At 34.4% G+C, this 24,887-nt stretch overlaps 1 protein-coding gene across 2 annotated transcripts in view; it reads left to right on the plus strand.

Annotated features, from left to right (window-relative positions):
* Positions 1 to 24,887, plus strand: part of Cad86C (Cadherin 86C) — a 134,960-nt gene that overhangs the window by 48,384 nt on the left and 61,689 nt on the right. The gene's annotated exons all lie outside the window — the stretch shown is intronic.

The following is a 24,887-nucleotide window of genomic DNA, read 5'->3' on the forward strand; positions in this document are numbered from 1 at the left end:
AATTGTTTTTTTATAATTCTTTGTTTTTAATGTTCTTGTGTTTACAATGAATAAACGTCTATGGCAATTACAAATATCCTAATATTTATCGCATCAGCAGCCTGACGCAAAAGGCAGTTAATTATTTTAATTAACACAAAATTTACCTAAATATCGTTGGCCTTCACTGTCGTACCTATTTTGTATATTATTTTTAATGAATTTAAATGAAGAGATTTTACTGTGAAGTATTCTTTTGATTTGATACACAAAGCCTTTTAAAATATCTTAAAAACTAGACATTAAAAGTCGTTAATTTTCATCTTCCGTGCAAAGTATCGCAATTCAAAAATTTTAGAATGTAAATCTCAAGTTTATAAATATTACCGATTACCTGATTTTAGCTTGGCCCAAATGATATATATTACTCATGGAGTTCAACGTGTTAATGTAAATTTATTTAAAATTTTACTCGTAATGTTTACCGAAAAACAAAAGTTAATTGATAATTACTTAATGTTAACGTCTAGTAATTTAAATTGCGTAATAATGGTTTTGTAAGCAATTGTTTAATCAACGTGCCTACTTAGTGACGCAGAGTATATATTAAACTAATTACAGTTGTGACTCAAGTAAACAATACGACGTGGTGATGTTTAAATTGGTGTAACGAACGCGGACTCATTACTGATAACTCCTCTTTGAAAGGAGCTTAAGGTAAAATAACGACTTAACTATAGAAGTCTGTTTATCCCAGTCCATGTTATTTCGAGAAATATGGACAAAATGGACTACGATAATTATCGTGAATACTTATTGAACATAATTCTTTGCACTGAAATGCTTGCAAGTCATCACTTAATAAATGCACCATTATTAGACATTTTCAACGAAACTCCAAAATGATTTTGGAATTTATTTTGAATTATATCGCATGTGGCAGTCAGCGTCTCAGTTATAAGCTTGCCATCGCTGATGGGAATGACAATAGGTAAAGACTCACCATCAGGTGGGTTATATTCTGGTATTGAAGCTAAAAAATTTGGTGCGATATTAATCATCAAATTTAGATGAAATTTAAAATCTATTTTGACTATGAAAACCTCAAAACATGTAATCTATATTAAATACAATATAGCAAGAATTAGAATACTTACCGAGAAGAAATAAGTAAAAGTAAAACATCCAAAGCAAAACAGAAACGTTTGCATTAATATGTGGGCGTTTTAAAAACAATTTACCATCATGTTTCGTAAGAATCTAACCCGATTATTACATTTATGACACGGATTAACGTTAAACAAGCTAGTTTACTGCCTGTTTATCATAAGAAGCTTAAAATATGTAGCCTTTTCAATACCTCGTCATAAAATGTCAGTAACGGTTCGATAGTGATGTAATTTATTACTTAGTTTGTTGATTTTAATCATATTCAAATTACTACTTGCACAAGAATGACTTTGCGGTAATTGATTTAAATGTTATTGAAAGTTACAATTTCATATTGATAAGCAATGATCGACGATGTAACTTAAGAATGGTCTGCAAAAAGATAAACGTTTGAATTTGTCTTGGTTTTGCTAATCCATGATAAGTTTTCAGAATTCAATAAATAAATATTGTATTTTATTCCTTTTGGAATCGAAATACGGATTCAAGTTTAAAATGTTAAATGCTACAAAAGGAATAGCTTTCCAATTTCGAAAGATCCCATTATGGTTTTCTATCGCTCTCATTTCAGAACGTACTGAATCACGTTGCATCCTTGATCATCTAAAAGGTTGTTCTAAAATATAAGAATGTATACTTAATTCAAGAGGAATGAGCTACATAAAGTGTTCAGAAACAAATTAATATCTATTCTTAACGTCCACTATGTAATTACCGAGACTGCAACGGATTGCTATTTCTGATAGACTATTAAAAAGGCAAATAGAAATAAAAATACTACCTGAGGGCACGGCAATTAACGTTGAACAAAATTAGCTAATAAATTTACGTCTGAGTAGAGCGTTCGGATCGAAATTAAGCGGAGTTGCCTTTAAAAGCGTTGAGATGAAATTCTAAAAGAGATTAATAGATCATAAATACTGTCAAAGTTATTGACGAGAATATATGGAAGAATCTAATGTGGGTTTTTGAATCGTTTTTTGAACAGTCTCAGAAATAAATAATTATTGCTATTGGAACTTCAAGGATGGTTCCTAACGTAGTTTGAATATTACACGTATTGCATTGGGCGGTGAGGCACGTCTGCCTATATAGAACAAAAATGGCAACGGGTAATAGTTTTAACAATTACTTAGATGTTTTTACATTCTGTTACAAATCTTGATACTACAACAATATGCTAATTTCTTTGATCTTAGATAAGGGTGACGAAGAAAATATACTAACAGCGAACATTGTTGAATTCAATGCGCATTTATTAAATCGCCAACCTATCAATTGATCAGACTCCTTTGATATTGATACTAGGATTTGGTAGCCCTTAGAAATTCTTCTCAGGCATTATATCTATATAGTAATTTTTCCTTCACATTGATTAGTGAGTGGGATATTAAAAAATAATACTAGTACTTATAATTCTTTTCAACCAAAGCTGAAGACGGTGTCCAATGATCGATTATTCTTGTCTGTCCCATTACCGTTCTATTTCCATTCTTGCTGTCTTATCTAAAGCATTTGGCACAGAGTTAATTGTCTTTTTACCTCTCTTCCAATAATATCCTACTGAGTCAATTTCAATCTAATTTCTGTTTTCATCACAATATTTTTTGTTACCCTTTTCTTCTACTTGCGCTCTATTTGATTACGATTTTTTTTTCTTAGATGCAATTAATCATCTTTGGATAAGCTCGTACTACATCCGGACGTATGACCACTTCAGATCACCGACATCAAGAGACCCACATTCTTTCTTTTGTCTACTCTCTTCTTCACAATCTCAAATCCCCGATCTGCTTAACCGCTTCTGAACCCAAACCAGTATACAAGCCTCTTCTTTTATTCTAAAAACTTATATACATAGCTGCAATAGGGTTGTTTCGCAATACAAAGTGTGTATTGATGGTGTATAAAAAATATTTTATTTTACACCATGACAATTTACCTTTGACTATCGTTTTGAAGTGTTACTAATAATAAATACTAAAAGAAAATGATTTGTTTTTTAAATCTTATTCTCTTGTTTTCTTCACAGACAATGATGCTGGTATCATTATTATTTTATTTTATATTTTTCTACCATATTTCTAGCACTGCCATATTGTCACATTACTTTTAGCATACGAGAGGTATTTTGTTACATACGAAACTTTCTCATTCAACTTATGGTTTTATTTCAAAAATAAATTTTCTAGAAATTGATCGATTTCAAGAATCATGGGAAATCAAATTGTTATACATCGCCAATGCGCTAGGGATCACATAGTTCACCCGCTCAGTATAATGTAGCATAATCGCTGACATCCTCCACGGAACCTTTGAAGACATTCAGAGCTATTTTTACGCACGTTTAACAAAGAAAAAAACTTAAGAACAAAAATGGACCTTATATTGATGACAAAAACCTAATTGCAGGCTTACGTAAATCATGTCTTTAAAAGTTTAATTAAATGTTTTAGCAACGCTTATAATGGATTCGATTTTAGACAGCGAAATAAATAAAAGCAAAAACGCAAATCTGCTTCATTGTAGAAAATTCACAAACAATTTATTTAGAAGTTTTGGTTCGCACAAGGTTTATGTTTTTGTTGAGACTGTTTCGGACGTAACGTTTGCATAACCAAAATGAATTAAGAGTCGGAATTTCACAGTTTGCAGTTTCTGTTTGTTTTGTTTTCCTTAAAGAATATTCTGTATATTATATAAAAATGAATTGCTGTTCGTTAGTCTCGCTAAAACTCGAGAACGGCTGGACCGATTTGGCTAATTTTGGTCTTGAATTATTTTTGGAAGTCCAGAGAAGGTTTAAAAGGTAGATAAATATGAAAATGCTCGGAATTAAATAAAAATAACAATTTTGTTTTTTCTTTGATGTGTCCCCCGTCGGACGGATCCCTTTTGTTTGTTTTAAGTTTATTTTATACAAAAGTTTAGGTCTTTTATTTATCTATTGAGGCACTACGAAGTCTGCCGGGTCAGCTAGTGCATAATCAATGCTATCTGTGGCTAACCAAAAATATGTTCTCCGTTTCAAGATTTATAATAAATAAGCCAAAATATGCGCGAGGACTCATTTGGTACTTTTTTTTTATTTCCATTGTTACAATTCGGAGTGTATCGTGAATTAAAAAAATCAGAAATATTTCAGTAAGTTTCAATCTTTATTAATTTAAATACTACTATACATATATGTAGAATTATCCAGCAGCTTAATTAAAATTTAGTCATATTGAGTGATGTTTTGCTGAGACCTCTTTTGAAGCCAAAGCAATGAACCATAGCCCACCATCATCGAAAAAAAATCAACATATCGGTGACCAATTACAGTTTTTGCGTAATCCCAACATTTTCCATGTGCAGTCATGGTCGTGACAGGCCTAATTGACCACGGTATCTGAAGGCGAAGCGGAACGCATGCAAAGGCTCGCTTGTCACATCGATTTGCCGCATAAAGCTCGCCATGCGCTGCCTAAAAAGTCCTTCCGTGTAAACTGGTTGCGCTCGTTAGGGCTGCCTCGGTCAGATAACGGTTGGATTCTATTGATATGCTGCGAATCTTATCTCGTGTTCCGATGTCCTTTAAGTTGAACTTTGCGATTCTCTATGCTATACCTATTAATTGAAAATTGTACGTACCGCATATTACAGCATAAAATAAACCCATTTTTCCTGCAAATCATCATAAAAACTACATGTTATAATTGAATTTTTTCTCCTACCGACGCCGAAAGTTCGGTTTTCGTCCCGCTGTACAGGGAAGAAAGTCTAACTTTTTCTCCCTGGGTACTGACAAGTGCGCATGCGCGTTAGTGTCTACGTCTGATCTCACGCACCTAAAATTCTCCGCTATTGTTGTGCTCGGGTAATTTGCAATATTGTGTTTAGTGTAAAAGTGAAATAAACAAAAGGCAATAAAATTTAATAGTGAAGTATTAAACAACGATGAGTTCATCAGACAGTTTTTATTCAATTAGTAGTAGTTTATTTAAAAATTTAAAAAACAGTAAAATTGTTTTTTTTATGACTTTTCTCCCTTGGAGCATAATGTACTATTTCAATCCTGCTATGTTTAGCTGTAACCAAATATTCTTAGTCGTTAATATTAGTCGTTAATATTAAGAGCCGATTGGTGATATAATCCAAGCCGCAATCAATGGCTCACATTATAGAAATTAATCAATCGAACAATGAGCATGCTTTCACTTTTGCCGTAGCTCTATTTAATATTATATGCTAAAACTGAACCCTACACATTATTAAACTGTGATCATACAATACTTCGGCGCATCGTTCCCTTTCGCTCGCTTTTTCACATAATAAACCTGTGTTACACAACATACGTTCAATTTCAACATGCTTGTCAAGATTTTATGGCGTTTGTCTAATGGTTTTGAAATTACGCAGATTTTCAAAATAGCACGCTACTGCTGTTTTTCTAAAGCGTTTTAACGATTATAAAATTCGAATTGGCGACGCTTTTTTGCGATGTATACGAAATTATAGGCAATTTTAGTTTGGCATCGTACGTTGGTAGTCATCTGTAACAGCTTTTTATTTGTTACTAGCGACCCGCCCTCGCTTCGCTTCGGAAACATTAAAACACACATGAAACAAAAAAAAAAAAAAAAAAAAAAAAAAAAAAAGTAGCCTATGTTCATCAGGGACAATGTCGGCTTCTAATGGAAAAAGAATTTTTCAAATCGGTCCAGTAGTTTCGGAGCCTATTCGAAACAAACAAACAAACAAATCTTTCCTCTTTATAATATTAGTATAGATATGCTCACCAAAAATTATTTTATTGGTCGCTCGTTGACATAAAAAGTAAACAGTACAAGTAATATTTATATGTATTTATAATATTTACTTTTTAACTGTTTAATAAAAATAAAAATAAAAACCATTAATGTATCTTCAAATTGTTTGTAATTAAGTATTTTTGTGTGGAATAAAGAAAGCTTTATTATTATTATTATTCTCGTGAATAAGTAATAAAATACTATTTATATAGGTATGTACTTTGCTAGCGTCTCTATACATAGCTCTTGTTCCTAAAGAACTGAAAGGTTAATGGCTTCGAACACGTTTTAACAACGTTATGAATACATCATTACGTTCAATATTGATAAGTTTTTGTAGGTTAACCTCATTAATATTAAGGCTATAGTTATTGCGTTATTATGTACATTATATACATTTGCTGGGTATCCGTCAAGTTGTTTTAATGTCAAATGTTCATGAATTCAAATAAATATGTATAATGTTTCACACGTCCAAAAATGTGAATACATACTTCTTAACATCATTACTAGTATATGGTTACGCCAAATCATATAACATAATCAAGTATTTGTTTTAAATAGTGGTTCCGCAGTAGTTGAAATTCGAGTATAATTAATTGTAATTATAAATTTGAAAATTATTATGGTTCTATTGTCAAAGACTATTATACTATACTTATATTCTCAATTTGACCACAGACTTTAAGCAAGAAAAGTTTGATAATAAACATAGAGTATACATATGTGTGTGTGTAATGTTTTTTTTGTTGATTTAATGTATTATTAACGCATCATTTAACGCAAAAAAAATAGCATTCTGCACTCCTTCACTATATTCTCTATAAGTGTGGGAAATTTGATACTCCTCCGTCCGCGCAATTTTCGTAAAATGGGATACAAAGTTTTTGCTTCACGTATTAATATATAGATAAATAAGTTTGAGTTTCGCATAAATCCATTTAGTTAGAAGAACTTATAAGAAAACGATCCAGCTTCGATTATATAAACGCACATAATAAGATTTATACTAATAATATAATCAATCCATAAAATTAATAAAATATTCAATCTATTCTGCATTTTATAATTGGTAGGCAATCCTGTCACAGTGAAAACTCAAACAAATAACAAACCTTTCTTTTTAACTTGATCACCAGTTTTCTGAAAGGTAAATAGAGCATTTATCATAACATTTCTAGTAATGTTATGATACTTAATGTATGGAAGCATAAATTGAATATAAGAAAATGTATTATTTGTAATGGAATTCGTGTTGCACATTTCTGTTACAAAATAATAATGCGTTTAAGTTTAACACCAGGAGAGCTGTTATTACAAAACAATAGAGGTTTGGATGAAATGTCCAATTTGGGGCTTGGCAATTGAAAAATTAAATCTATTATGTATGCGTATTATAAAAGAAAAAGGCTTAGTTATTTCAGTTCAACATACCACAGAGTATATACATAATAAAATTATTACATGTCAAATTCAATTATTGGTTAAAGGGCTCACTGCGAATATTGATTGTTCATAACAGTATGCTGTGGAGCATTTGAAATGTCTACGACAGTGCAGCTGTCAGAGAACGGTTCGACAACGGGGCACGTCCTGCAAACTAAAACGCCCATGGAATTATAATAAGTTTTGTACGTTGGTATTATATCTTGGATTAACTTAGAGGACACCAAAACGGAAATTGTTTTCAATGCACTCAAACTTTTCTGTTACGAAGTTTTTTATTTATTTAACTTTTTACGGAATTTGGTAACCGAGCTTTTGCGTTCAATATTTTTTAGTTTTAATTACTCTTTCGAGATTGAATTTTGCGGGTTTGATTTGAAATGAAGTTTGAGTTAACAAAGTGCTTAATGTATGACGTATTTATGGTCCTTCGAGTCATGAGATGTGATTTCTGCATTCGGTTTTTGTAAGAATTCTCAGTTCATCTTCTTAGGGTATTTGTAATGCAACCAGCGTTGCTAAGCATCCAGGAACTGGATAGCCCTTAAGGATTATTGATTCGTTCCCATCCGTTCTCGCGCCCTTTACACAAGGATCCTTTATGCTAGTTGCTTACAAACACTTCCGATTTAATTACTAACATCCGTACATCATGCCGCGTCGTGCTACTCATGTTAATGCTTCTCTCTTTTTATTGTAATTAATAAGACTGTATTTTTTTTAAACTAACACATATTACGTGTATATATATGTATAGTCCGTTCAGAACATCCAAATTATGTAATCATTTTTTTATTAATCCAAAGGTTAATGTATGAAAGGGAGATATTGTACCTTTTTATACCGATTAAATTTCCATCCGTAGTGTTGTGATTTGTATTTTTTATGATTTGACAGTTGACACAATTATACATAAATATATTAAAAACAAATTAATGATATGACTGGATTAGAACAGCGGTAGATAGAGGTTTTTATTGTCTTTTCTATTGCTAACATCCAAGAGCGAGTTTGACCACCCACCGTCTGTGAAAAAAAGCAATTGTAAAAAAATATAGCTGATACTGGCATTTTCGTTAAGCATCCAAATTAAATTTCTTATGGGCACGCTTTAAAACTCAACAACTCCATGTTATAGTAAATCAACGCGCCAAACTATAGCTAAAGTAACTATGAAATAAATTTTGTATTTTAGAAATTTAGTTCATTATAAAACTACTTCATTATATTCGCCTTGCGTATTTTGAATTTACGCGCATACCAAACCTTAGAGTTGGTACGTGATGTAACCAATACCAACTGATGCTTTTTAACACTATGAACACACCGCTAACCGCAACATCGCTGGGCAGAGAGTAGGAACAATTGTTGAATTAAAAAAAACCAGATGCACAACGAAATGAGACAAAAAAACACGGAATCTACCATCATGCTCTTCCACAACGCCGGTTCACTGAACTATGGAACCACATTAAAAATTCCTTCTCTGAATTCTATTAATGACATATAGTAAACGTCCAACGAATCGTTTCTACGAATTTTAATGTGCCACCTACGTTTACTGAAGAATTTCGATGAAAGACGCCGACGTTATACTACCCTCATTGTTCTCTTTTTAACCTTTAAACGCCTCAGTAAAAATGCAGTCAGAGGCTTAGAAAAAGCTTTAATTAGTGAACGTAATAATAGTGAATTCTATCTAGACGTTATCATCGCACTATATTTAATGTTTTTTGTAATAATACACTAAAGCCTTTTTTTTCAAATAACCAATTAAAATATTAACAACGAATTTAATAAAGTTTTTATTTGCAACTCTTTATAAGGCTGTAAATGTACATACATAGATATTTACAAGATAACGTGTCACAATTTTTACGGCTCATTCGTTACACATTCCGTTCGCTGATTTTTGTAGTTTGTTTGTTCATTGAACTTTGAAGGTTGTTTCCCATGTTTAATTGGACACTTCAAAACAATTGTTCATTAATGTAGTTTATTATTAATTTGTACTTTAAAAGCTAGTTAGCTGCTTTCTGTATAAATTATCACTAGCTTAATGTATTTCCGTGTGCATAAAAAGAGATAATAAGATAATGTACCTAAATCCCAATTGTGTAGCTCATTAGCTTTTAAACCCTCACAACCTGCTTTGAAGCCAAAATAAATGGGTGGTGGCACCTACCCGCGAGGACTTACAATACTTTAAACCAGGATGAGCAACACGCGGCCCGCCAAGCATTTTTAATATTGAAAATTTTTTATCGACTTCTTTACTTTTTTATAATTTTTTATTCTAATATTTATTATAAGTAAAGTTTCGCGAATTATTAATAAAAGATAATCTATGTGCGGACAACCAAATTTTTTATTTGAAATTGGCCCATTCATCAAAACGGTTGCTCACCCCTGCTCTAAACTAAACTCCAGTTAATACCAGTACTACCGGTATTCGGTTATTTGACGATGTTTAAGCAATAGTAATAGCTCTAGATTCATTTCAAGAGCAGCAAATAACGCCTCGCCAAGGTTTTTGAATAATCTACAATGTGGCCTTTTGATTTTATTCTCCTTCTTAATTTCTATATGCTTTTACGACATTCAATTTTAATTAAATATTTTTTATTAGTTGAACCTTCATTAAAGTTATATCCAACGAAATATTTTTCCAAGAAGTTCGTTCAGGAATGCAAAACTAAAGCGACTTAATAATATCGTGGATACTTTATAGTCATTAAAAATTATTGCATGCAGCACACATTCGTATCTTGATACAATATTTGTGGCACAACATTTAATTGGTTTAAACATTTGCGCATGAACATTTCGTAACAATACCTAAATCCGGTGAATGGATCCGCAAAATTATGTGAGTTAGATTTAGATATCATAAAACATTGAAACTATCGTTCGCAACGCTACTTCGGAATTGACTTTAACTACGAATTGAAATTGGTTAGCGTATAGAAACTCTGTACTTGAATGGGATATATTTTCATAACTCAAATTGTTTTTATTTTTTATCTTCGGTTTTCTTTAATTATCATTATAATATTACCGACCTTTCAAATAGTTTGAACTTTATAAAAACTATATAATATAAACAATAATGAACGTGATATCAAATCGCATAAGTAGTTTTAATTATATCTACGACTTTTGAAAACTGTAGAAATAATATTGTATTTTCTTAAATGAATGTTTTTGTCGCTTAGATTACTAGTATTGCTCTCGGCACAGTCGGTGATAATTGAGTAGTGAAGCTCAGAAACATCACACATGTCCCAAAACAGCCTAACTTGAGACATGGTTTGGCAGTCTAAATTTTAATGTTATAGTAACTGCTCTTCAAGCCTTCAAACTAAGCCGCATGAAGAATAATTCCCTGCAGAAAATATGCATTAAGTTTTTCAAGGAAGTACTAAGTCAGACGATACACTGAAGATAAATTTGAAATAAGAATATTTGTATTTAAGCACGGTAAATTAATTATGACGCAAGATAGAAAATAGTGTGATATGTTAAATAGTATTTAATAAACCGATATTCTCGGGAATCAATATTATTTATTTCATTAATTAATTCACCCACAATCACTGGTTTAATCATACAGTCTTTAAGCACAAAACCAGTTAGCAGTTGTAAACTTCTTGCCATATTCTAATGCAAAATCGTAATTCCCGTTACTGAACTACAGGTCCAAGGACAGGTTCGGATAGAAATGACGGGAAGCGAATTCAAACACCTTACATCCGGTTAATAGAGAAGCCATGTTGTGCGAAGAAAGACGAATGGGGTTGTTAATAGAGGTGAAGACAGCCTGACCGCATTTTACCAGCAGCATCAAGCGAAAAGGATTGCTCTCATTAAATTCCGTCCCCCGCTACCTTCCTCCTACACATACAAAGCCGAGCAATTAATATCTCTAGCCAAAACAGCTTCATATTGAAATATTGAACAATAACTTTTGTCTACCATATTAATACAATAGATTAACTTCAATGATTTTGGTTACATCACGAAAATTACGTATTACAAAAGCAGTGGCTTATATAAGGTTTAGTCGAGCCGACATTGTCTCGACGACCGGTAGAACGTGTTGTTGCAGTGTTCTACTCATATAAACAGATTAACAATGATAAAAATAGACATAGACACATGGATATTGTAGACAAGTAAAAAAGTAAGCTAATGAGAAAGTAAGAATTATAGCCTGAAAGAACTGCTTTGTTTGATTTTTTTGCTTCTTTAATGAAGTTGGTATTTCTTAACTTAATCAAATACCATTTATAGCATTTGATTTTAAATATTTACGTCTATTCTTGTCTCACGATCATTTTATCCTGTCCTGACGCCTATCGCCTGAACTGTATGTGTATATGTAACAAAATAGTTTAATATAATTTTCACCGACTTTGAGACTGACTGACTTTGAGACTGAATGACTTCAATATTGAGCACACAAAATCACAAACTTACACACGTATCAAAGACCGATACAAATACAACAGAATAACTATTATATTTTACTTTGATTTGATCGCTATTTTATATGTTAGTAAAAAAATATTATACGATAATCCTTATTCATTTATCATTTAAAAAAACAGCATAAATATTATATTTGTAGTCATTCACTCATTATTAGGTATCACAAATCCCTTCGCGTATTTTTCGTCAATGTAATAGTAAAAGAAAATGAACTAAAATATCAAGTTAATATTCAATCGTAATTGTTTAACTCAATAAATTACATAGTCAGCAACAATCTAATCTCAATTCAGTTTCAATCCAATAGAAATCCATAAACTTCGTCAGTAAATATACAAACAGTTAGGAAAGTAAACAATTGAGAATCGAACGAAACAGTTATGAAAATTACCTTTGATTGAATCCATAATACAAGTACTACGAAATTCAATTGTGACGGACATGCAATCGATTTGAAACAAAATGCATTGTTCGCTAAGATTTAGATACAAAATTCGGGAAGACTGCCTTATAATTAAAACAGTAAAATGTAAAGGCGCGTTTAGGTTAGAGTATCTTTCAATAAACTATTTGAATTTAAATAGTGTTTTCGGCTTTGAATTGGATGAATGAGAATGTGACGTAACCCTATTCGATATCTTAATAGAATTTTACTAGCTATTTACTGTTTTTTGCCGAAAATTACTCTACGAATCCCAGGTCTCTAGATCCTACCACGTAATTGGGTAGTGCTATTGCAACTCTGTCTGTTACCAAGCATTTGTGCTTGCAGTTTTGTATATAAGAAAGGCATATCACAAAATAATTGAGACTTCCACCTAATGACTCAAGGTAGACCGCGGATTCCCGTTGCGGTCTATAAGGGGTCCAATAACAGTTTCGTAATAATATTAATTAGGCGTTCTTCTTTGTCTAGGGCAATAAATAAAAATATTTAAATGCACATAACCAGTTACAGTACCACACAGATCTCTCCAGAATTTAATTAATATATACCTATAGCTGAACAAATATGGTTGAATTGAGTGAATTCATTCCAAAAACTAAGTACAAGTTCGACTTAAATTCTACAATCAGATCTCCAGGAATATGAGTCAAAATAGGAAGCTAATAAACGGTAATTTGTATTCCACTTCCACGTTCATGAAACGTGGCTCTCAAATGTAATATTACACAATACGGGCACGCGCCTTTTGGTCATATGTGTGGGAATGGAAACAACGCGGACCTACCGTTGTTATGGGAGACTTTATGACCGAGGTATCATGTGTAATTTCGTTTGGCTCGCAGACATAGTTGGCTAAATCTGAGGCATTACGCAAAATGAGGTGCAGGTATGCGACAACATTTCCTTGATGTTTTCATTTTGGTAAACGTGTATGATGTACATACACTGTGTTTTTAAATTTAATATAACTGTTGTATTTTTTTTTTTTTTCTTAGATGGGTGGACGAGCTCACAGCCCACCTGATGTTAAATGGTTACTGGAGCCCAAAGACATCTACGACGTAAATGCCCCACCCCCCTTGAGATATAAGTTCTAAGATCTCAAGTATAGTTACAACGGCTGTCCCCCCCTTCAAACCGAAACGCATTACTGCTTCACGGCAGAAATAGGCAGGGCGGTGGTACCTACCCGCGCGGACTCACAAGAGGTCCTACCACCAGTAATTACGCAAATTATAATTTTGCGGGTTTGATTTTTATTACACGATGTTATTCCTTCACCGTGGAAGTCAATCGTGAACATTTGTTGAGTACCTATTTCATTAGAAAAATTGGTACTCGCCTGGGATTCGAACACCGGTGCATCGCTCAACACGAATGCACTGGACGTCTTAACCCTTAGGCCACGACGACGACAAAATTATATGTTATATGTTAAAATTATATATTATAATATTTATTTAAATCATTCAGAAAATATTGATTAGCGAAGTAAAAATAAACATTGAACGTTGTTACGATCCAGTAACGCAACTGCAAAAATGGCTTATGATAATGCATAACGCCATTTTACAGGCGTCTCATTGAAATGCGAATAAATTATCATAAACGTTGCGACGACGACTCACAGGAGCTTTTGCGGAACAACCCAACGCAATAAATTTCTGAGTAATGACCGCGCACTCAGTTTCTTCGCGTCTCCAAGATGCCACAATTTTCAGAAGGAACACACAAATTAAGATTTACTCCAAACAGCTGACTACGCCCATTCCTTCAGTCTCTTTGACTACATTATTTCGATATCGAACATGAGTTACGAGTTCGGGTCTTCTAATAGGCATCGAATACCTGTACTTATCATCTTAACGGGGCAAGAGCCGTTTTGTGGAGCACGACAATACCAATTTTTTTGTTGGGTTTCTTTGCTGCGATGTAACTAAGATACCGATATAACTGTGCATGCACTCGTGACCGGCGATTTGTGGGAAATTGATAAGTAAACACACGCGGCAAGGTTGTCGGAAGTTTATTTAACCGTGTTCGTTCATGTTACGAAACGCTCAACGTAATGCGACAATTTATCGAAAGATTATGGTGTATGGGAAGAGTTTACGGCATCTCGTCTTACAGTTAGCTGTCGTTGGGCATGCGTGGTGTGTCCCGGGCTGATACCTGCCGGCTATCTGCCGCAGCGCCCGCGCATTGTTAGTTACGTGATCCGCATAGAAACATCATAAAAACCTATAGTAAATATGAGACCTCCAGTGATCGGGTATTTATGAGATTTAAAAAAAAAACAGTACATTCCGTTTACATTCGAACCAAACCGAATTTGGTCAAATGCAATTTATCCGCAGATAAATGCCGTTAATCTCATAGTTCCATAGAAGGGAGATTTTACGTTTGAAGCATACCGAAGCATTCTAGTAACGTTAGTACGTAGCGAACGTTGTGTGATGTCTCATTAGTTGCATACGTCTGTTTTTTTGTATCGGTCGCGTGAGAAATACGATCGTCGGCTACTCGGATGGAACGATTGCGTGCATCGGTGTGGTAAATGGCGAATGCGAATTTTACACCGTACCGCGAGTGATCGCCTACGACTCTTTGGAACATATTACTTCGTATTTGTGAGTGAGTGGCTCGAGGCGAACGTGACGCCGCACTGTTCCGCCACATATCTGCAATTTTATGCTCTGGAGTAGAACCGTTGTCTTGTTTGTAGCATTCGATCATGAAAATAACATATGGGAAACATGACATACTGTTCGATGCGATGGCTTTAAATCAATACATCTAGTTAGCTAGATGGATTGAATGCAAAACGACCTTAACAAATAGGTATTAAATTTCGTTGTGATATACGATCGATCTGACATTGTACAGCCGGAACAATGTTTTTATATAGAAAAAGATGTGTGGTGTCGTGGGACCGCATAGGAACGAAGTTTCTTATTATAAAAATATTAATTTAATGTTCTATTCGAGATATAAAGAAAATAAAACTGGAGGTTTCGCAACAACCCACGGTCATTCAGTAACGTGCAAACTTATTGTGGTGCACTTCATTCACGGTTGTTTGCATAAGAGTTAGTGTATTGCGCAAACGAACGCTCTGAGATCGTGGTCAATGATTGACAAAAAAATATGTTATTTTTTGTACGTTATTACAAAGTTAAGTCGTACACTGTGTGCATTACTAATAAAAATCTTACGTTACGGACGTTTTTTCCCCGTTAGGGTCCCATATGGAACTTCATTGCAAAAAATGCGTAATGGCATTTTTTTTGCGGATTTGTCGTGTCGCTTAATACGATAGCACCGAGCGTCTTTTCTTTTCAACAAATGCTATTAATAAATACAATCATTTTGGCATCACTTTTCCGGTTATCAACATTCAACTCCCACGGTCTATTGTAAACTGTTCATATTGATGTTTGAATGAATACCGTTGCACTCAACCTTGTAAACATTTAACATACACGCATTAATGGTAGGCAAATAGAAGTCGGTGCTTTTTAACTTCTAATAAAAATGATGGAGGTTCTCAATTCGGCGAGCATCAATCTGCCTATTAGACATAGGCTCATCAGGCGGATTATAAGATTGTTAGTTTTCGACAACTATGAATGCAAATCGGGCTGTATGTTGGTTTTGTGGAAAATAATGACAATATTTGATGAATTTAAAAAAACTGCTATATTTTATCTTTTTAGATTTCATTAACTGTATTATTATTTAAATTCAAGACTAATCACAGGTCAAGATAGAAATTTTAGAAGTCGTCGTGGCCTAAAGTATAAGACGTCCGGTGCATTCGTATCTAGCGATACAACGGTGTTCGGATCCCGCAGGCGGGTACCAATTTTTCTAATGAAATACGTACTTAAGAAATGTTCATGATTGACTTCCACGGTGAAGGAATAACATCATGTAATAAAAATCAAACTCGCAAAATTATAACTTGCGTAATTACTGGTGGTAGGACCTCTTGTGACTTCGCACTGGTAGGTACCACCGGCCTGCCTATTTCCGCCGTGAAGCAGTAATGCGTTTCGGTTTGAAGGGTGGAGCAGCCTTGTAACTACTGAGACTTTAGAACTTATATCTCAAGGTGGGTGGCGCATTTACGTTGTAGTAGTCTATGGGCTCCAGTAACCACTTAACACCAGGTGAGCTCTGAGCTCGTCCACTCATCTAAACAATTTATAAATAAAAAGATAGAAAAGCAATAGCATTTTCTAATACCAAGCATTTAGATTTAAAATATATCAAAATGAATTAATCATAAAGATTGAGTTATTAAAATAAATTGTACCCGTAAATTGTTGTCCAAGATGCACGTAAACAAAACTGGCAAACCGAGGCGCTGTACAGCACAACTTATAATTAATAACCCAAAAGTTAGGAGTTCAGTAGCGTTGATCTTACGTAACTCCACGGTTCACTGGGGAACAATACTGCCCACCATTAACCGTTGCGGTAAATGATTAGCTAGTGACGTAAATCGGTCACAGAGTGCCTTGTTAGCTACCAGAGATGAACAATGAGTGTGGTCAAGCGGGTATAGTATCTTTAATCGAGAGGACATGCCACCGTGCTCATTCGACACCTTTTGAGGTTTGTCACAACGTTTGTTTCTGTATAATATAAATTCGGGAAAATCAGTAGTGAATTTTTAAATAAAATAAAATTAATACAAAATTTTTCAATTTGAAAAAAAGAACCATTTTTTTATGTATGTATGCTATTTAAACAATGATGTATTGAATTGAGACCAGTTCTCTAAAATTAATATCTGATTATATCTACCTATATATTTGAATGTAAACAAAAAAATTAAACGCTACTAAACAGATTTTTTCTAAGTCAATAGTTGCACACTTTTGATAAAACCCTTCCCATTGTTTTTGACTGTACCTGCCAGAAGATTAGTTTCAATATTAAGCAACGCACTTAACCACCTTGATGTAACATTTGGTCACGACTGTACTCAATTAAAAATGAATGTTCCATCAAACTGGCCCACAAATGGTGCTGGAGTCTTCAATTGCGGTCACTTAAACGAGTTTAATTGATTTGATATATCAAAACTGGGCTATAGCGTATTCTGTAATTGAAATTTATTGGGATAAAGAAAAAAAAATGTTATTCAGTATATTCGTTTTGGTATTTTTCCATGCATAGACAGTTTGTCGCTTCTTACATGCTTAAAAGTAAAATGCTAGTGAGCTTTTGAAGACTTTTCTGGTATAAATCAAAATTCATAGACATAACAGATATACAAGACTCTTAATGCTAAATGACTTTTTTTTTATTGCATAGATGGGTGGACGAGCTCGCACACCACCTGGTGTTAAGGGGTTACTGGAGCCCATAGACATTCACAACGTAAATGCGCCACCCACCTTGAGATATAAGTTCTAAGGTCTCAAGTATAGTTACAACGGCTGCCCCACCTTTCAAGCCGAAACGCATTACTGCTTCACGGCAGAAATAGGCAGGGCGGTGGTACCTACCCACGCGAACTCACAAGAGGTTTTACCACCAGTAATTACGCAAATTATAATTTTGCGGGTTTCATTTTTATTACACGATCACCTTCCTTCCCCATGGAAATCAATCGTGAACATTTGTGGAGTACGTATTTCATTAGAAAAATTGGTACCTGCCTGAGATTCGAACACCGGTGCATGGCTCAACACGAATGTACCAGACGTCTTATCTGTTAGGCCACGACGACTTTCTACTTTTTAACAGACATTGAAATCAGAAAATAACTTAGTTTCCACGAAGCGATTAAGATATAAATTTTCTTCAACCCGTGAAAATTCTCTCACATTTCATCATGTCCATTTTCAATTATGTACCTACAATGTGAACAAATCCTATTTAAAATGTCAAACGGAGCTCAAAGAAAATAAGTTCATGACCTTTTGCAAATTGGTTTACGAGGTCGTATGTATGTAAAGTGGTCGGGAAAATTATCAGATTAGGAACGTTCAGAGGGCGGGTAAGCTCCTTACTTATAGTGTGGCACTTGACCGCAATTGTGTTAGACTTAAGAACTATAGATGTATGAGTTGCTACCGCGGTTTCGCTTGTAATCGTTACTGTGGTCAATTTATTTATGGATCTTAGCTAATATTTATAAACTTTACCACTACTTCCAAGGTTCTTTGAACAGATTGCAATCATTATGCTGACTATTTTACCGCAGAATCTTTTGAAACGACCATAGTGAATGGTTTGATGTAGTTTAGTTTAAAAAATAAACAACATTCTAGTGTGGTTGGAAATGTAATCTAATAGATTAATTTAAGTGTCGTTCAGTGTTTGTCTTTGCATTTTGAAACAAGCTTCAAGGTTATTTCTATCACGCCCGTTATTTACTTAGCACAATATTTTGATGAGTATCAATTATAAAACCACTAAAAATACCGTCACAATTCATTAGCATAATATACTATTTACTACCTCGTTGTTGCATTGTTCTGATCTCTTTATGTGCTAGCCGACTGACTTCCTTTTTAATCTTTTTCTTACCTAAGCTGATGGTCTTGAGAGACCATATCAGCGTAACCGGGCGAATGGGTGAGCTCACGGGGCTCAAACCTGACGTTGTTGCTAACACGAACCCTAGCAAGAGCCGTGCTTCTCAGAATCTACCACCGGATCGGAAACGCGACCCACTGAGAAGAATTTTTATTTTATTGTTTTTTATTGCCCTTGTAGGCAGACGAGCATACGGCCCACCTGATGGTGAGTGGTTACCGTTGCCCATGGACTTCAGCAATGCCAGGGGCAGAACCAAGCCGCTGCCTACCGCTTAATACTCTCCACAAGCCTCGTTTGAAGAAGGACATGTCATGGCGCTCGGGAAACACCGTGGAGGGGAGCTCATTCCATAGCCGGATGGTACGTGGCAAAAAAGATCTCTGGAAACGCACTGTGGATGACCGCAGTGGCTCCAGGTAGTATGGATGAGCTCTACTCCGGTGGCGGGCGGTGCGATGGTAAAAACGAGATGCCGGTATCATCTCGAACAATTCCTCAGATCCGGCGAGAAACTCAGTGGGTTGTGTCTGTGGGTTAATTTACTCGCCGAGCCCTTCGTGGCAAACGACGGGTTCGACGAGAACGATGACCGGATGGCTTCCAAAGACTATTAGAGACTCCAGGTTGATTTTTTTGGGCATTAGAATTCCAATTGAAGTTCTTCAAGCTGTCCAAAGATATAAAACTATTTTAATGTAATTATTTTGATCAGTCTGGGTTGCCTGATCTAGCTGTTCGCAGTAATGGCAAAAAAGCTGTAAGTTACTAGAAACATACACAAGTTACACGTAATATAATGACAATAATAATAAAAAAATTGAACACAAGTCGTAAAAGTAATTTTAATTGTATTTACGAAACGATTTTAGAAACCCAAAAAAATCTATAATCATTCATAAATTTTAATCTTTACTTACTGTCAAAGCTCGACTCTACTTTAAAACGCAACTGACTCTGGGACCTCATTCAAATATTAGACCACACAAAATCTCTTCATATTTCATAATATCGTTAAGATTATAATAATTATTCGAATTTTATTTTGAACAAAAACCCGATACACACGAAAGCGGAAGACACGCGGTTTCTAAAAGGGTTTAAAGGGATTTTTCTACAATGGCTTCTAATCCGCTTAGGTATGTTTTGATTCATTTAAGCTTCTCAATGTGGATTATTTTCCGTAATGAAGTATTTGTAGCCATAAGTGTGGATTACTGCCTCAGTTCAAAAGAAACGATTGAGTTTAAATCAATTATCGTATGTGATTTTAATGAACAAATTGATATTATTATTTTAATATGCTATTTATAAAATCGGTTCAATTTAGTTTCACTCTATAAAGACAGGAATATTTACTTTAGTATTTTCGTCGGTGTATTTTTTTGGAGTTTTGTATTATTGTTATATTATTTCTGACTTTTCGAATACTTTTCGCATTTAATAATATAATATACTAAAAAAATATTTCTAGACATCTTTCTAGACAAAATCTTTCTAGTTCTCAATGTTCACTTTTAAAAAAATATTTTAATATAATACTTATATATATATTTTTTTTTTTTTTAATATTAACCCTTTTTCTTATTATTTGAGGTACAAAATATATTAGAATAAAAAATACGTATCTACGAAGTTGTCCTCGCCTAACGCGACGTTCAAATAAATACATTTTAATGAATAACAATAATTTCATCATAATCCTGTCGAAAAATGCACGTGTTACAAATTAGGTCAGTAGATTTTTCCTTTTTTAACCATTTATTGAGTGAATATAGAAGCAAATTATGTTACGTTTACCATATGCAAGATGAAATACAAAAAATGAATCGTTAATTAAATATCTCAATCGTTATCACTGTTACTAAATAATAAAAATTCTCGGCAATAACAAATTCGTACAAATTTACAAGAGTCGTGTTACGAAGCGAAGTTAACTCGGTGAAAATAAAAAGTAACAATATGTTTGTGTATAACTCTTGTCGAACAGATAGACGGGTCGCCATCCGTCGGTTAAGCTGATTTACCGACGTCCGACAAAGCGTTTGCTAACAATAAAAGATCCAACCGCATTGGATTTATATAATTCTTTACCTGTACTATGACCATACGAAAATGACCCGAACGTACTATGATTCTAGAACCGGCAATAAATCCAATACTGTTACGATTCCAGAAAAAATTAATATGCAAGTATTCTGTTTTAAATATTTAACTTTTTTAATTAACTGATTGATTTTCACGATTTTTCACTGGAATCCAGATGCACTACAAGTCTTTTAGAATAAACAGAACATAACGGCGACATTGAAAAAAAAAAACAATAAATGAATGACGTCACCCTATTTCATCCTGGTGTTAGCTGGAGAATGAGCCGCAATGATAGGTTATCTAGTAATAAAGCTTAGCAGAAAAAAAGAGAAGATCACTACTTTAAATTTAAAATCATGCATGTGCAAGAAACTTTTTGAATCCCAAGTAATCCTGGATTTATTAAGCAAACGTGCGTTCTGTGAGGGTGCTGGTGATTAAATATAAGCCTTTAGAGATTTATAAGTGCTTAAGCCTAGGATGTGAAGCGTCTCCGTGCAGCATCTCCTTTGTGTTCAACCTTAATAAATGTTGTTTGTAACTGAATGTATTGTTACGTGAGATGTGAATGCCTTGTATGAAAAATTTATAGCCATCGTCCAGATAGAATAATCGCATTACTCGACTTACAAATAGGTGCGCATGAAAGGGGAGGACGTCATATTGTTGTTGTAATAAATACAGAATGGAAGGAACGCAATAATACGATGAAGAGTTTCTTTATTTTCAATCGGATTCTCCTGATTATTTGCTGTTATGTCATTTTATTGGTTTACCTTACGACTTACGGCACCTGACTTTGGAATTACATTATGTACGTATGTTTGATAAAGTGAATTGCGTCTTTTTTTATTGCTTAAGTGGGTGGATAAGCTCACGGCCCACCTGATGTTAAGTGCTTATCGGAACCTAAAGACATCTACAACCTAAATACCGCCACCCACCTTGAGACAGAGAGACCTTGAGTTCTTAGGTCTCACTTTTAATTACGGCTGTCCTGCCCTTCAAACCCAAACGCTTTACTGCTTCACGGCAGAAATAAGCAGGGCGGTGATACCTACCCTTGAGAACTCGGAAGACATCCTAGAACCAGTAATTACGCAAATTATAATTTTGCGGGTTTGATTTTTATTACACGAAGTTATTCCTTCACCGTGGAAGTCAACGTGAAAAACTGAAACCTGCCGGCGGGAATCGAACACTGGTGTATCGCAACATACGAATGCACCGGACGTCTTATCCTTTAGACCACGACGACTTCATAAGTCTTTGTGGAGAAATTTCAAAACGAACATTACTATTTTGAAATTAACTGAAAAGTTGCACGTTATCACAACTATTGTAATTCATTTAAGGTACAAAACTAGCGCCACGCAAAAGTAAATGGTAGCCGCATAATTTGTCATTGATTACAAAGAGTTCAATCTGCGGCAAGGGCTGGACAACCATAAATCATCGCCGCAGTTGTGTTATGGGCGGACAAACGACAGAACATTACGAAACTACAAGTTTGCTACAATGCTCGGAACAAGGCTGCGCCCGCCTGAATGGCAGGCCCTAATTAACTGTCAAGTAATTCGATGTTATTGCCATTCGTATAGTATCTCGAATTTCAGCACAATTAGGTGGATAGTAATCGATAGTAAAGCGTGACCTTCTGGTTTGCACGCATGCATTGCTAATCGAAGCGCTTAGTTACGCTACGGTTGTTAGTGCACTAGTCGGGTTTGTGCTTCCAGCGTAGCTCGGAGAAGGTTGGCGACGATCGAATCGCATTCGCAGTGTTCGCACGCGCATTACTGCAGTAAGGCATTTTCGGCCTTAGGCGGTCTAAGTTCAGGGCCGCTGCATCTTTCGAACTAGAGTGCTTTGTGAGCCTGACTATATTAAGACTTGGTTCGGATTCGAGGAACTTGCTAAAGTCATTTAGTTATACAAAACGTGTATTTGTGGTACTTTCATGTGTCCGATTCTTAAATCTATATATAATACAGGAGAAGCGTCTAGTGTAGAAAATAGAACATTTTTTTTTTAATTATGACGTTAATAGATACGGTAAGTTAAAGTAATCATAACTTATAATGCTATGTCACACGTAAAACGTACAATCTATACTTATATATAAATCTACAGTGATTTTTACGGATGTTCCGTTATAACTACTGAACCATGCATCCGATTCACTTGAAACTTGGTATCCACATAGAAAATACATGTACTTAATGGATAGGCTAATATTTATGTGAATGTTGGACTCCCTAATAATAATAATGACAATAAATAATAATGTTATAATTTTAAATACCCAGCTAAGCGGGCGAGTACGGCTAGTCTCTTATAAAAAAGCATTATTTTTTCACAAAAAAATCACGATGATACCTTTTGAATGCAAATCGTAACTAAATTATTTCAATACGACAATAATAGTTTAGTGGTCAACCCTGTCCCACAACTGGCTAACAGTACAACGACCTGTGATTAGACGCCACACGATAGTACCTATTGTCGGAACACGATCGCCTCGTGTACGTCTGGAAATTGCGGAAATAGACACAGCTCGCACCCACTTCGCTCGGGACGTTTCAATTGCTAGCCTGTTGGGCAAATACATATATTCTCGGGATCGCGAAGCGTCCTTGCAACAAACAAATGCAAGCTAAACAGTTGTAAAATCTTTTTTGGAAGTTACAAAATTGATTTGTAAACATCATTGGAATCTTAAACAGGTACAGTTTTAGATTTGTCAGAATTAACTTTTTATTTTATTTTATTAGTGAGGATTAATAGAGCGGCAATAGAATTATGTATTCGTAAATTAAATTATCATGTTTTCGTCAACAAATATAGACGCTTAAAAGTTAAGTAACTTTTTATTCTTTGTTTTTCAAACGCTTTTCTTATTTTTATAGGAGCTATTGATGATCACTTTCAAATTTTTTTAGAATATATTTGAGTATTTTTTGAAAACCTAATGTTTTAGCATTAAATTATTAAGTTTTATAGTACCTTTACCTTACCTTGTACCAAAGTAAATGAAAATATAGATTAAGACACGTTCGCCTTGATTTATTCACTGATCAGCGCAAAAGCCCTACTTCATCATAAATAGTCACATAAATCACACGTCTGTAGGTGATAAATTCCCAGAGAACACGTTTTAAAAACCCTATAGTCATAAAACTGTGACGTGTGGACATTAGTAATCGTCCACGTGTCCTTGTTTACGATCCTACTAATGAGAAGTACCATCATTGGGAAACGTGCGTGACTGAACTCGATCCCAGGCATCACGTTTTGATTAAAATATTTATTTATTTAAAACTCACCGTGCGTTTTAAGTAGGTCATATATTTTGGCTCTGTTACCTGATTCGGGTTATTTATAATATTTGACGAATCGAAAGCGTAACAAAATTATATTATCACATCATTTGATAAATAAATAAATGATATCATCGCTTGGCTATAACCGAGTTCTTTTTAACTTGACATAAAAAATAAAAATAAACACAACAACCCATCGCCACCAACGCCAGACATTGTAATTTGAAACGATAAAAATAAAACTAAAATATTTACACTTCAGAGCAGTCAACAAAAACTCTCGGGCATCGAGAACAATCAATCTTCGTACACTCTGAAAGAAGCCTCAATCAAAACAGAAAACTTAGAAGCAGAGACCGGATAAAGGGCCCTATAAATCATAAAATCAAGCATCCATTCAAAGCGGTTTATTTGGGCGAGAGAGAAAAAAGAACGACCCCACTATCCGCTATGTATTGTTAAGGCCGGAGGGTGCATCTCCAATTTGTCCGTTATTGGAACAATCCGAGCCCAAGAGTTATTTATGGGCTCATTAAAATATATATAATCATGATTTTTTTTTATGCATAGTAACGTATTTCATTTTTCGAA

Source organism: Bombyx mandarina, chromosome 12, assembly GCF_030267445.1.
Source record: "Bombyx mandarina strain Sakado chromosome 12, ASM3026744v2".
Classification (NCBI taxonomy): Eukaryota; Metazoa; Arthropoda; class Insecta; order Lepidoptera; family Bombycidae; genus Bombyx; species Bombyx mandarina.